This window comes from Hordeum vulgare, chromosome 2H (genome assembly GCF_904849725.1).
Source record: "Hordeum vulgare subsp. vulgare chromosome 2H, MorexV3_pseudomolecules_assembly, whole genome shotgun sequence".
NCBI classification, from domain to species: domain Eukaryota; kingdom Viridiplantae; phylum Streptophyta; class Magnoliopsida; order Poales; family Poaceae; genus Hordeum; species Hordeum vulgare.
This window is the reverse complement of record NC_058519.1, coordinates 125,928,810-125,941,131: the sequence shown is the minus strand read 5'-3', so window position 1 is coordinate 125,941,131 and position 12,322 is coordinate 125,928,810.

Here is a 12,322-nt window from a genome sequence, read left to right as displayed (position 1 = left end):
GGTTTAAGTAATCCTACTGGCTTCTGATGCTCGGCGTTTACTCGCTCACAAACATCTCATATTGCTACACACTCGGCAATATCCTTCTTCATTCATGTCCACCAGAAACTTTCCTTTAAGCCCAGATACATCTTGGTGTTGCATGGATGTATGGAGTATGGGGAATCATGGGCTTCTTGAAGTATCAACTTCCTGAGTTCAGGATCATTGAGGAAATAGATACGGTCCTCAAACCATATGGTTCGTTGTTCATCCTCACGAAAACCTTTAGCCTCCCCGTCATTCATTCTTTGCTTTATGTCGACTATCTCCTTGTCTGACTTCTGTGCTTCGCGCATTTTTTCAGTCAAGGTGGACTGAATCTCCAGTGTGGCTACAAATCCTCTAGGAACTATCTCCAACTTGAGCTCTCTGAGATCGTCAGCTAACTCTTGGGGTAATCCTCCCGCTATGAGCGTGTTCACATAAATCTTACAGGTCAAGGCATCTGCTACGACATTTCCTTTCCCTGGGTTATAATGCAACCTCATGTCATAGTCCTTGATCAACTCTAGCCGTCTCCACTATCTGAGGTTCAACTCCTTCTGCGTGAAAATATATTTCAGGCTCTTGTGATCAGTGGAAATATCACAGCTATTTCCGATAATAAGGAAATGCCTCCAGGTCTTGAGAGCGTGCACTACGACTGCTAACTCCAAATCATGTGTGGGATAGTTCAACTCATCAGTTCTGAGCTGTCTGGGTGCATAGGGTACAACTTTTCCTTCTTGCATGAGTACTGCTCCGAGTCCTTGACGTGATGCGTCACAATACACCTGAAAGTCCTTCCGAATGTTCTGCAATAACAACACTGGGGCTGTAACCAAACGTTTCTTCAACTCTTGGAAACTGGCTTCACATTCCTCTATCCAATTATACTTGGACTCCTTCTTCAACAACTGTGTCATGGGCTTAGCAATCTTTGAGAATTTCTCGATAAACTTCTGGTAATATCCGGCAAGTATGGGAAAACTGCAGATCTCCTTAACTAAGGTGGGTGCTAACCATTCACTGACAGCTGCAACCTTGGTTGGATCCACTTCTATTCCGTCTCTTGAAATGACGTGTCCAAGGAATCCGACTTCCTTCAACCAAAATTCACATTTACTGAACTTCGCATACAACTGATGCTCTCAAAGCTTCTCCAAAACTAACCGCAAGTGTTCCTTGTGTTCTTCCTCGTTCTTGGAGAATATCAGTCTGTCATCGATGAACACCACGACAATCTTGTCCAGATATTCCATAAATACCTTGTTCATCATACTCATAAAATATGCCGGAGCATTAGTCAATCCAAATGACATGATTGTGTACTCATATAGACCATACCTCATGGTGAAGGTTGTCTTGGGTATATCATGTTCATGAATTTTCAACAGATGATACCCTGATCGAAGATCGATCTTGGATAACACTTTGGCTCCAACTAACTGGTCAAACAAATCATTGATCATCGGCAAGGGATACTTGTTCTTGATGGTCACATTATTCAATGCATGATAATCGACTACCATTCTCAAGGATTTATCCTTCTTCTCAACCAAGAGAACTGGGGCTCCCCAAGGTGACGAACTTGGGCGAATATACCCTTTGTCCAGTAACTCCTTGATCTGCTTCTTGATTTCTTCTGAATCATTTGCGCGCATCCGGTAGGGTCTCTTGGATATTGGGGCTGTCCCTGGTAATAACTCAATCTCCTTATCCGGTGGCATGCCTGGCAATTCCTCCAGAAATACATCTGGAAAGTCTTGTACGACCGGCACTTCCTCCTGAACAACTCCCGTGAGAGAGTTCACCCGCTTACTCTGTGATGGGTGTTGGGAAACGTACTTAATCCAATTTTTCTCGCGGGAGGTGAGCAAAATAGACTTAAGGGCACAATCAATGTTTCCTTCATACTTGGTAAACCAATCCATGCCTAGGATTACATCCAATCCCTATGACTCCAATACAATGAGGACGGTGGAAAATTTATGGTTTCCGATGTTGAGCCTCAAAGCATGGCATCCTATCCCGGCTGTCATCATGACCCCTAGGGAACTGACTTTAATGGGCTAACTCAGGGTTCTAGTTGGCAAACTATACTTTTCCACAACTATCCTTGATATGAATGAATGCGTTGCACGAGAATCAAAAAGTACCAGTATTGGACGTGAATTTAGCAAAAACTTACCAACCACCATATCGGGGTGATCATAGACCTCTTCAACATCAATGTGGTTCACCTGAGCTTGGAGAAAAGGATAGGGCTTACTTGGTGTTGAGTTGCCATTGCCGTTTCCATTTCCCTGCTTGTTCTGGGACAGTCAGTGGCATAGTGCCCCATCTTCTGGCACTTGAACCAGGTGATATGGTTCAGATCCTTCTGAGCTGGAGTGGGATGGTGCTGAGTGCCATTACCTCCATTGCCATTCTTGAAGTTGCCGCCGTTGTGGTTGTTCCCATTTCCTCCATGGTTGTGGCCTCCGTGGTTGTGCACTAGATGGTTATACTGGATGTGTCCTCCAAACTTACCGGATCCTGCTCCGGTATTCCCTGGATAGGGTGTGTAACGAGGCTTCTGCTGAACTCCAGAATTGAACTTTCCATGTCCATACTTCCGTTTGCGGTTCTCCGTCAGCTGCTATTTCCCCTCTAAGATGAAGGCCTTATCTACGAGCTCCTGGTAGTTGTCGAAGTTGGCCATAGTCAGCTGAATGCTCAACTCATCGTTGAGTCCTTCTATGAACTTCTCCTACTTGGCCGCATCATCGACCACGTCTCCTGGTGCATATCGGGCGAGCATGCTGAATTCATCAACATACTGAACCACAGAGCTTTTTCCCTAGCGTAAGTTGCAAAACTCACGCTTCTTCAGACTCATGGCTCCAGCTGAGACATGAGCGGTGCGGATGGCTTGCTTGAACTGCTCCTAAGTCACACCAGCAATTGGGTATGTGGTCGTGTAGTTCTCCCACCATGCAGCTGTGGGGCCTTCAAGTTGATGCGCGGCAAAGCGCACCTTCTCACCTTCAGTACAACCAGCAGTGATTAGTTCCCTCTCCATCTTGCGGAGCCAATCGTCTTCCACAATGGGCTCAAGGCTGCTGGAGAATGTCGGAGGGTTCAACCTCAAAAAGCGAGTGAGATTGTCGGCCTGGGGTGGATGATGGTTGTTGTTATTGTTCTGGTTCTGAATGATCAACTTCACTAGGGCATTCTGTTGTTGGATCAACTAAGTGAGTTCCGGCAGGAAGTTGGAAACAGGGTCACGTCTCGGAGGTATCTGGTGTTTGTAGAGGGATGGGATTAGCATAGAACAAGGGTATAAAGAGAAAAATACACTACCCATATGACATGCAATAAACAATTTACAAACCACACATTTATTCATTAATCACCTCAAAAGGTTCAAACATGGGGATATAAGTTTGCGATATCATAAACATCGGCCTAAACGTTTAACGATAAGATAAATTGGTGGACTTGTCTAGGTGTCCTCCTCAGAAAAGCATGGTTGTGGGGTCCGTTGGTAGAGCTTGCTTCATAGTCCTCCTCATTGTTGATCAAGGGGGCTACGTCTCCTTCAGGGTGAAGGCTTTTGCCCATGTCCAATTCTTCTTCCACATATGTGACACGATCCTTCAGCTTCTCGATCCTCTCCAGGAAGTCCTTCACCTCCAATTCGTGCTCGTAGTGGGCTTCTCGGGCTTCATCTTCGAGGTCGAGTTCGTGGAGCGACAGTTTCTTGATCTTCCTTGTGTCCTGGATTACATGAAGCTCCAGAGTCCCGATGTGTGTCTCCAAGGTCTGGGCATAGGACAGGAGAGCGTCTTTACTCTTGGTCGTGATGATGTCTTCATCTTCTCCTCTTCGGGAGACCGTGAATAGGTCCGGTGAAATGGGACAGCCTCTGTACACCTCATTGATACGTCCAAGTGCATAGTTAACCGCCATGTCCCTTCCGAGAGTCCAGCTAGGTGCGATGAACTTGAAGTCCACAGGTTCTATGCGCGGCTCCAAAGTTCTTCCGGGAATATGCACCTCAATCCTATAGGGTGTATCTGCCGGGTAAGACGAGGTAGGCTTCCCGGTGATGGTTGGTAGAGCAATCCTTAAGTCCTTGGTGATCTGCATCAGCTCCTTTCCAAAGGGCATTGTGGCGTCAGGCTGGCAAAACTCCGTGACCTTAACGGGGATGAAGGTGGCTATCTAGAAAAACATTGGAAGATCGGAGAGAACTCAGAAATGAGCAAAAGTGAAATATAGATGACTTATAGATGTAAGAAAATAGTTTTCTTCCTAAGGCTTTTCCAATCCTAGAGGTTACCTTCTACGGTCAGCGTGTGCTCTGATACCTTATCTGTAGCGACCCGACCTCAAACGGCCAAGTCTCTGGTGTTTCCGTACCATCCCAAGATCATGCTAGTACGCACACAGTACATCAATGTATATATCGAGATTTCCATCACACAACTTTATTAATCGGGTCTCTTATCGAGTACTTTATTACAATAATGATTACAATAAAGTGGCTGAAGGCCTTCTCATGAGATAACTAAACAAAGACTAGTGGAAGCTTCAAAGGTAGATGAGTCTATCTGACTCGAGGGCATATCACCGAGCGTAGATCGTGACCTCACTCCTGGTCAGAAAAGTACTCTCCAACATGACACGTTGCAGCCGTGTAGGTCAGCATATTGAATATGCCGGCAAGTCACAAAAGAGAGAGGTGAAAAAGTATCATCTATACTATATGCATATATGGCTGGTGGGGCTGTATGTTTTTAGCGGAAAGCAAAGTTTTCTTCTACAACAAGAGAGGGCTAAAAGAAAAAATATTACTACATGGTTGGTTGTTAATGAGATGGTTCCACCAACCAATTCTCATACCCAAGTTGTCAATAATACCCACATCATTAATATTATTTGTGTTGAGAATTCCAGATAGTTTCAGTTCCTTTCGCTCAAGTCATCCATGACCATGGACACGGCTAATCGATTAGGTTTGGGTACTCTGCAAAGTTTTAGACACGTTCCCCACAAGATTTTATTGCCTCCTTTGGACTCCTCGCACTTCAGGGTTCCTCTGAGCCTCTGAGCCTCTGTTGGTGCCCATCCAATCCTACCGTTATTCTACATCTCGCAGCAACGCCCGTCCAGAGTCACCATGTTGTCCAACCAAGCTAGAGCCCATAATGACTTGTGGCTGTGCAGGTAAGCCTTGGGTCTTGAAGCATCCATCCATCTCTTAATGCCTGGGTGAAGATTTCGGCAAAATGTCATGGCGCTTCTCCATGCATCTTGAGTCCTCCGCTGGTTTATCCCAGGGAGCCCATGTGAACTGTCCTTTAGCGAGAGGTATGTTGCATCACAAGGTCTCGAAAGTCTTGGAATATCCGGTCCTGATTATTATATGCTCACAACACTCATGAATAACACTCAACCATAACCATGTTTACTAAAATCATGGCAAAAATAAAATTCAACCTCCCGGGCCAAGTAACAAGGGTGATAGGTTCCTACCACACGTTACTACATCAAGATCCAAATTTCCAAGTACCTACTTTGCATGCAACTAGGTGAAGAAGGTAGAGCTACAATGCATATAAACATAGGTAAAAACATGATTAACGTGACTTCCCTTGTTGATGATTGTCGAACTCGAGTGCGTCTACATAACAATCTTGGCACTCCGGATAATCTAACGAAGCAAAAATTTTAAACAATAAGCATCACAATAACAAGTAAGACAAGTAAGACAACAAACAAAAGTAACTATATCATGTGAGACGAAAAATTGTCTTTCATCAACAAAAACAGAATGTGTTTGGTTGAAAACCCCAAGATAAAATATCCTAAAAATTCTGACATTCAATCTACTCATAAATAAGAGCACTAGTGATCAATATGAAAAAGAATCAATTAAAAATCTTTTTTTAAACTCCAAATATAGGCAAAACAAGATTTAAACCAAATCTATTAAAATTCACATTTTATATTTTCAAACATGGACAAATTACATATGTGCAGAAACTACATAAAATTTGTGATCTAATGCAAAAAGAATCACCTAAATTGGAGTGATAGATTAAAAGTTATAAGCAATTTAAAAACAGGTTCAAATCTGTTTCAGGAATTAAAAACAGAAAAGTATAAAAATAAAAATAAATGACGTGGCAGATCCTGATTGGCTCTGGGGTGTGCACATTTTAGGCTATCTAGAGGTCAATCTCAATATAAGAAAACCTTTCGGTTCTATAATCTGAATAACTGTAAAACCGATGGTTTATTCTAATTACCCGAAGGGGTATGTTGGATCTAATCTAAACCATCTATATTAGATCTAAGGGTGGAAGGAAGATAGAAGAAAAGAGGAGTCTTACCACGACAGAGGAGAAGAAGGGCGAGCTCTCCTGCAGCCGGCATGAAGGTGGCGGGGTGGCGGTGCTCTGATGGAGTAGGACGTCAGTGGGGAAAGGGGGATCCGGCGGGGGAAGGCCTCGGTGAGGAGGGGGTACCCAGGGGCGACGGGGGCGCTCCCAGCGATGTAGCGCTCACTCCAGGACTCCTAGCGAGCTCGGTCCTGGCAAGGAAGTCCGACGAGTGGGGGTGGTGGCGTCGGGCTAGGAAACGGAGGTGTCTCTAGGGGAACGAAACAAGGAGATCATGGGGGTTCTTATAGGGGTGGTCGGAGGCGCTACGAGGGAAGGAATCTCGCGAATCCGGTAGGGGAAGCTTCCTATGGGGTGCCGGTCAAGGCCAGGGAAGGAAGGCGCTGGAGGTAGAAGAAGGTAGGAATCGGGCCAGATCTATTCTCTTAATGGGCCCGGGATACAATTCCTAAAATAGAAGATCCAGTTTCCTTTTTATTAAAAATAGGAAAGAAAACCCCGAAAAGGAATTAAATCCTTTTTCAAAAAAATAGGTATGATATATAAAAATTCTCAGAAAAAAAAATTCACATCACGTGGGCATTTTATTTTTCACAAAATAAAAACTTCATAAAAAATTATTTTATTAAAAATCCAATAAAATCCAAATTTTGTCTTTAAAAATTTATGGCACTATTTTCTTCTGACTTTTATTTATTTTGGGGGTGTCGTGTTACCTCCTCTCTTTCTTGCTTGGCAAGCCTATTGTCAGGAAGAACCTTGTGGTTGAAAACTTGTGCCAAAATATTATTCAAACTAAAACCAAAGGGAAATTCGAATATCACATTCATTCAAATAAACATGCGTAGATGCTTAGCTACAATTGTAAAACATTCCAAATAGGAAATTTGGGATATTACAAAGGGATACTTCATGAAACGGCAAACCAGTTGTTGCTCTAGTGAAGAGACCCAAGGTTGAACCCAAACCCGAGACTAAGTGCTTCTGTAGTGAGAGGAATAGTCATTGAAGAGGAACTACCCTAGATACTTGGTAGATGAGAAGGCTGGCAAAGTCGACAAAGTATGTTGGATATACATGATATTGATGTGTACTTTACTAGTACTCCTAGCAGCACGAGGGTATTAGATACCAGTTGGGTTGCTAATTGTTAGTAATTAGCTACGGAATAAACGGGGAGTAGCTAAAGGCAAGGTGACGATATGTGTTGGAAGTGTTTCCAAGATTGATGTGATCAAACATCACATGCTACCTCTACCATCGGGATTAGAGTTAAACCTAAATAATTGTTATTTGGTGTTTGCGTTGAGCATGAGCATGATTAGATCTTTTTATTGCAATCCGATTATTGATTTAAAGACAATAATGGTTATTCTATTTTCTTGAATAAATACCTTCAATGGTTTATTGAATCTCGATCGCAGTGATACACATGCTCATAATATTGATGCGAAAATATACAAAGTAGTAATGATAGTACCAATTACTTGTGGCACTGCCGCTTGAGTTATATTGGTATAAAATGCATGAAGGATCTCCATGCTGATGGATGTTTGTACTCACTCATTTTTGAAATGTTTGAGACATGCAAACCATGCCTATTGGTATAAACGCATGAAGAAACTCCATGCAGACGGATCGTTTGGACTCAGTTGATTTTGAATCACTTGAGGAATGCAAATCAGACCACATGGGCAAGATGACCGAAGGCCTCGTTTTTCAAGTGAGATGGAACAAGAAAGTAACTTGTTGGAAGTAATACATTTTGATGTGTGCAGTCCAATGAGTGCTGAGGCACGCAGTGGATATCGTTATGTTCTTACTTCACTCACGAGTTGAGTAGATACATGAGTATTTGCTTGATGAATGACAAGTCTGAAATGTTGAAAAGTTCAACCTATTTTAGGTTGAAGATCGTCGTGACAAGAGGATAAAATGTCTACGATACGATCATAGAGATGAATATCTGAGTTGCGAGTTTGGTAGATAGTTAAAACAATGTGGAAATTGTTTCACAACTAATGTCGCCTGGAACACCATAGTGGGATGGTGTGTCTGAACATGATAGCGACGCCCTATTGGATATGGTGCATACTATGATGTATCTTGCCGAATTATCACTATCGTTTTTGGGTTAGGAATTAGAGACAACCCCATTCACTTTAAATAGGGCGCCCTGTAATTCCGTTGAGATGACACCATATGAACTTTGGTTTGGAGAAAGCTAAGATGTCGTTTCTTAAAAGTTTGGGGTTGCGATGCTTATGTGAAAAGTTTTAGCCTGATAAGCTCAAACCCAAAGCGGATAAATGCATCTTCATAGGACATCCAAAACAGTTTGGTATACCTCCTATCTCAGATCCGGAAGCAAAGTGTTTTTTCTAGAGACGGGTCGTTTCTCGAGGAAAAGTTTCTCTCAAAAGAATTGAGTGGGAGGATGGTGGAAACTTGATGAGCTTATTGAACCGTCACTTGAACCAGTGTGTAGCAGGGCATATGAAGTTGTTCCTTTGGCGACTACACCAATTGAAGTGGAAGCTAATCATAGTGATCATGAAACTTCGGATCAAGTTACTACAAACCTCGTAGATCGACAAGGTCACGTATTGCTACAGAGTGGTAAGGTAACCCTGTCTTGGAGGTCATGTTGTTGGACAACAATGAACCTACGAGCTATGAAGAAGCGATGGTGGGCCTGAATTTCGGCAAATGGCTGGAGGCCATGAAATCCGAGAGAGGATCCATGTATGAAAACAAAGTGTAGACTTTGGAAGAACTGCTTGATGGTCATAAGACTATTAAGTACAGATGGATCTTTAAAAGGAAGACAGACGAAGATGGTGAAAAGTCACCATTAAGAAAGCTCTACTTGTCGCAAATATGTTTCTGACAAGTCCAAGGAGTTGACTATGATGAGACTTTCTCACTCGTAGCGATGCTAAAAGTCTGTTGGAATTATGTTAGCAGTTGCTGCATTATTTATGAAATATTGCACATCGGATGTCAAAACATTGTTTCCTCGACGATTTCCTTGAGGAAAGGTTGTATGTGATACAACCAGAAGGTTTTGTCGATCCTAAGGGTGCTAACAAGTATGCAAGATCCAGCGATCCTTCTATGGGCTGGTGCAAGCATCTCGGAGTTAGAATATACGCTTTGATGAGATGATCGAAGCTTTTGGGTTTATACAAGGTTTCTGAGAAACTTGTATTTCCAAAGAAGTGAGTGGGAGAACGATAGAATTTCTGATAAGTATATGTGGTTGACATATTGTTGATCGGAAGTAATATAGAATTGCAAAGGAAAACCTGGATAGAGCTACTTGAACATTGAGCATAAAGGGTTGTTTGAAAGGAGTTTTTCAAAGGAAAACCTGGATAGAGCTACTTGAACATTGAGCATCGAGATCTATAGAGATAGATCAAAACACTTAATAGAACTTCCATTGAAATGCATGCCTTGACAAGTTTTTGAAGGAGTTCAAAATAGATCAACAAAGAGGGAGTTCTTGGCTATGTTGTAATGTGTGAATTGGAGTAAGACTAAAAACCCAACCACGGAAGAAGAAAGAGAAAGGACGAAGGCCGTCTGCTATGCCTTAGCCATAGGCTCTAAAGTATGCCATGCTATGTACCGTACCTCATGTGTGCCTTGACATAAGTCAGTCAAGGGGTACAAAGAGTGATCCAGGATTGAATCACTGAACAACGGTCAAAGTTATCCATAGGAACTAGTGGACTAAGGAATTTTTCTCGATTATGGAGGTGATTAAAAAGTTCATCGTAAAGGGTTACGATGATGCAAGCTTGGACACTAATCCAGATAACTCTGAGTACTAAACCGGATTCGTATAGTGGAACAGTCAATTGGAATAGTTCCAAATGGCGTGTGGTAGTAGCATCTATAGGATGACATAGAGATTTGTAAAGCACACACGGATCTGAAAGGTTCACACCTATTGACTAAAAACCTTTCTCACAAGCAAGACATGATCGAACCCAGAACTATATGGGTGTTAGATTCATTGCAATCACGTAGTGATGTGAACTAGATTATTGACTCTAGTGCAAGTGGGAAACTATTGGAAATATGCCCTAGAGGCAATGATAAATTGGTTATTATTATATTTCCTTGATAGTGATAATCGTTTATTATCCATGCTAGAATTGTATTGATTGGAAACTCAAATACATGTGTGGATACATAGACAACACACTGTCCCTAGTGAGCATCTAGTTGACTAGCTCATTGGTCGAAGATGGGCAAGGTTTCCTCGCCATAGACAAGTGTCGGTAAACTAGAGACTCGGGTCCCTTCTGCCCCATACTTCTGCACGGGCATCACCGATGCCCCTGATGGCAGTGCACCGGGAAGAACATCAGAAAGGTAATCCAAGACCACCAAGGCCGCGCCCTTCCCTCTCTTCGTGGGCGTGGAATATAAGGGCTCTAGATGCAAGGCCCCGGCAAGCCCTCCTTCCCGGGAATATTCCCAAGGCCCCGGCAAGCCCACTTCACCGGGAAGACTCCCGAAAGATTAGCAAGACCCCGGCAAGCCTCCCTTGCAGGGAAGGCTCGCACAGACTGGCGAAGCCCCCGACAAGCGCTCCTCCCAGGAAAATGTTCAGAGCCCGCGGCAAGCCCTCCTTGCCGGGAAGGTGACCAGGTCACCCGGCAAAGACTCCAGGCCAACAAGCCCCTTTCGCTCGCCAAGTGTCCTCCCCCGTTTCTACCACAATCTGATCGCTCCAGCACATCCCTCGTGTGCTAGCACAAGACCTAGGTGTCGGTTCACCTACATACATGTCGCTACCACCTTGCGGCAGGTCAGGGGTCTGACAAGGCATTTACTACCCCTGACACCACCGAAGAAGTAGAGTGCTGAATACTGTTCATTATTCACCCCGTGAGCACACTGTTGGTGACCCCTTTGCCTATAAAAGGAGGCCCAAGGCTCATTCTTAAGGGTTGGACCTTTTGGGATTGGACACTCCCTAATCACCTACTAAGTTACTATAGCAAATCACGCTACAGTAAGGACATAATATAAACTAAGCAGAAGTAGGGTTTTACGGGCCAAACGGCCTGAACCTGGGTAAAAAGACCTTGTCGGTGTTGACCGCTAGCTCCGCTCTCGACGCCGTACCTCTCTCTCCCTGCCGAACGATCAAGGGACTCCTCGAGTTTCCCATAGGTGTTGGTTTCCCTGACATCTTTGGCGCGCCAGGTAGGGGGGAGTGGTGGTTGAGAGCTTTTTCGCGGTTTCAAGCAAGTTCCCGTCAGATCTTGGGAAGTTGAGAGCACCACTGCGGTCCCTCGAAGCAGGGCGCATCGGTGGTCGCTCTGCTTCACAACGGCCTCCTAACGCGTGCGTGGGTGCCCTGCTGCGCAAACGCAGACTAGGGAGACGGAGACCTTGAGCTCGAAGGCATCTGGGTGACGCGCCACTCCGGGACAATGCGATGCTGTCGAGGGTGTGCCTGGGGGTCCAGCGAGGCCTACGGCGCATACTTCGGCCGACGCACCTCCACGGAGAGGTGCATAGCCATTGAGGATGCGCCTACGGGCCCTGGAGCCCAAGCGCACAATCCAACCGAAATGCTTCCCCCCCCCGGAAACTCCACGTTGTCGCCAAAGGTGCGCTCGGTGGCTCCGTCGGCCTGGCCTGGCAAAACAGGAAAATGAGTTATGCTCCGGCAACCCCCCTTCTGTATGATAGTCAAGAACTATCGGCAAGTACCTTGCCGGAGGTGGAGTTGCCGGGAAAGTATAGTCTCCTGCTTGCTGGGGATCTGAGGCCACGTGGAGAAGTGTCGCGACACGACAGATAAGTGATAAATATTTCAGATGAGATTTCAGAGTAGATAGGTTGTTTCCTTTTTGGAAGATCCCAAACCTTGTTTGAGAAAC